The 3,314-nt window shown below is 42.1% G+C and overlaps 1 non-coding gene across 1 annotated transcript; it reads right to left on the bottom strand.

Annotated features, from left to right (window-relative positions):
* Positions 1 to 2,295: 2,295 nt before the first annotated feature.
* trnac-gca (transfer RNA cysteine (anticodon GCA)) lies at positions 2,296 to 2,367 on the bottom strand. The gene has a single exon. It is a non-coding gene; the product is annotated as a tRNA-Cys (tRNA).
* Positions 2,368 to 3,314: the final 947 nt, after the last annotated feature.

The following is a 3,314-nucleotide window of genomic DNA, read 5'->3' as shown; positions in this document are numbered from 1 at the left end:
AAAACACACTTATTTGTACAAACCTCAAAAAAAAAAGTTATCTTTCACCTAATCAAACCTGGCCTTCAGTTGGCAAACAAAAGTTATCAAATACAAACATGGATGAATGAATACTCAGGACAAACTGGTGAGATCAATTCAAAACCAATGAAAACCTGCCACTGCAGTGAAACAGGAACCACTTGTTTTTCCAGAACAACAGGTACACATTTTGAGCTTCGCATCAACATGCTACTGTATTCTACATAAAATAGGTAAGTGTGCAGGCAAAAAAAAAACAAACAATAAATTTAAAAAAATTAAATTTCATAACTATACAGTTGAGTAAAAAAGTAAATGTAAAAACATGCAAGTCAAAGCATTTACAGTAAAAATAATTCCCAAGTGTTCAACCATGTAAAATAAGAGGGAGGGGGCATTTGCTCTAAAAGGAAGAAAAATCACATTTATCCTACCTCGGCATCCTGTTGCTGAGCTGGGTCTTGCCAGAAAATCTGGTCTACATAACAGGCAATGTTACCCAGGCCAGACAGTGGGGTAAGTACCCTTTTGTATGCCTTATCCAGCCCTAGCAGGACTCCCAAGAAAATTTCCCAAAAAGCCTACTCTATTGCCCGGAACAAGTTTTCCCGCTCTTATCCTTCCACTCCCATATGGAGAAAAACTCCACTATAGGGTTGAGGAATTTAGGACAAGGCGGAGGAAGCAGATTAGAGAATCTAGCACTGTCATTGAAGCAGTTGGGTGGAAACTGATGTCCCAAATAACAGCGTAACATGACTGCTCCAGCTGCCTTGGCTCTTTCTGCGCTTGTTGAAATATATTATCGCAAAGATCGTTGACAGGAAAACAGCAGATGTGCAGTGTTATACAGGCTCAGGGTGGCATCGTGATGGAAGACCTTATGGTGGCTGATGTCAGCACGAAGTGGGACATTGCCTCCATGCAGGCCACTGGCCAAGAGGGTTCCGCCCTCATCTCCTGCATTTGGTGAGGTTAAATTGTGCCCTGTTAATGAATATGCATTCATGTGGGTTGTCTCTGGCATCAAACTCAAGTGTTCTGCTATCACAAAAAAAGATATGATTACATGTTAGGAATAAAGCAAATCACTAAAACACATCAGTGAAAGTACTCCCATCATATAGCCTGCACTTCATACTGCTAAAATACTTTACCCAAAAATAACAGATGAAGATTTGCACATATTCCAAGTGCTGGTCTTTGACTCGTTCTGAATTTCATTCAAAAGGAACATGGTTGGCTTGTTTTGTTGTTGTCCTGTTGTGTGAGAAGATACAGGATAGGGGTGAAATGCACCCTCATCTTCAGTTATTCTCATCTGAATTTCTCCGTAACAAATAACATTGTTGGCTATGACCATGATGACAATTGCAGTTTCTTGCTCTTCTGACAACAGGCATTGTCTGCCTCTGTGAGCTTATCATCCCTCGGTTTTGAAAAATAATACAAGCACTGTTGGGCCTCATCATCTATTTTAACAAAATGTAAATGCAAATCCAGAGTTAATGTGATGAGCATAGTAATATAATGTATTTCCTCAGTCACCTCCACACTATATTAAGGTATCTCAAACAACAGATGAGAGAGCAGAGTGCAGCATCCCAGTATTACAGTGGATAGCAGTAAATTACCAACTTTCTTCCCTGAAGGTCTGAATTATAGATGCTACCATGAAACAGCTCACATCTGCCTACTTTCTGCCCAGCTCTCCTCATTGTTATTCCATGGACAATGACAAGGTCAACTACAGTTGCACACATCTCTTCAGATACAAATGTAAGTAAGTAAGGGTTTATTTATATAGATAAAAACCCTAGCATCTTCAACTCTGCCACCTCCAGCTCTGCCTCTTGTTTTTTTGTCAGTGCCATCATCTCCAAACCATACAACATAGCTGGTCTCACTACCTTTTTGTAAACCTTCTCTTTAACTCTTGCTCGTACCCTTCTGTCGCGAATCACGCCTGACACTCTTCTCCACCCACTCCACCCTGCCTGCACTCTTATCTTTACCTCTCTTCCACACTCCCCGTTACTTTGAACATTTGACCTCAAGTATTTAAACTCATACGCTTTCGTCACCTCTACTCCTTGCATCCTCACCATTCTGCTGTCCTCCCTCTCGTTTCTTCCTGACACAACCACTAACCCTATCAATGGGAGCACAGGTAACGCACTAGTGCTGGATGCCACACCAGTGTTCACAGACTTGCGCCCATGACTGTCAACAACCGCACTAATCTGTGCTAAACCAAAAAAAAAGCAACAATTTAGGGGGCATCTGGATTTGAACCAGAGACCTCTTGATCTGCAGTCAAATGCTCTACCACTGAGCTATACCCCCATACACCAGGGCTCACTATGTTTAATTTTTTGAATTACACAAAGCACATTTTAAGCACTTCGCTTGTCAGTTAATCAATTTCATGTTTAACGGAAGCATTTCTGTTGTTTTTCTGGCCATTGACTATGATGTTTACGGATGAAATTGTGATCTGTAGTGAGAGTAGGGTGCAGGTTGAAGAGAGCCTGGAGAGGTGGAAATATGCACTGGAGAGAAGAGGAATGAAATTCAGTAGGAGCAAGACGGAATACGTATGTGTGGCATCCGATGTAAAATTTTGCTAAATCGATTGACAAGACCATACTGGCTCGGTCAAGGTTTCGGGCATGGTCGAGGCCTGGGTTAACGGCCATTGGTGCTGTGCCCCAACATGGTACCATTGGAAACAGTAAAATCTGCTGTGGTGACTCCAGAGAAACAGGTAACAAGCCAAAAGAAGAAGAGGACTGATTAGTGCAACCATATGAATACAACGAATATGCAAATAAATAGATACTGTAAATATACATGATTTGGTTGTTACATGTTATATGTTGGGCAAAGGAGAAGGAGAGGGGGAAGGCATGTCCAGAGGCAGCAGGAGAGGAGAAAGGGTGGGAGTGTGGAGGTGAGAGTCAGGACTTTGAAAGTTAGCACTATGACTGGTAAAGGGAGAGAGCTGGCTGATATGATGGAAAGAAGAAAGGTAGGTATACTGTGTGTTCAAGAGACCAGGTGGAAGGGAAGTAAGGCCAGGAGAATCGGAGTTGGATTCAAACTCGTCTACCATGGTGCGAATGGGAGGAGAAATGGGGTAGGGGTAATTTTGAAGGAAGAATATGTCAAGTGTGTGCTGGTGGTGACGAGAGTGTTGGACAGAGTGATGTATGAAGCTGGAAATCGAAGGTGTATTGATGAATGTTATCTGCACCCGCAAGTTGGGTGTGAGATGGAAGAGAAAGAAGAAT

This window comes from Lampris incognitus, chromosome 2, assembly GCF_029633865.1.
Source record: "Lampris incognitus isolate fLamInc1 chromosome 2, fLamInc1.hap2, whole genome shotgun sequence".
Taxonomy (NCBI): Eukaryota; Metazoa; Chordata; class Actinopteri; order Lampriformes; family Lampridae; genus Lampris; species Lampris incognitus.
The sequence above is the reverse complement of the archived record's forward strand: the minus strand, read 5'-3'. Positions and strand labels throughout refer to the sequence as shown.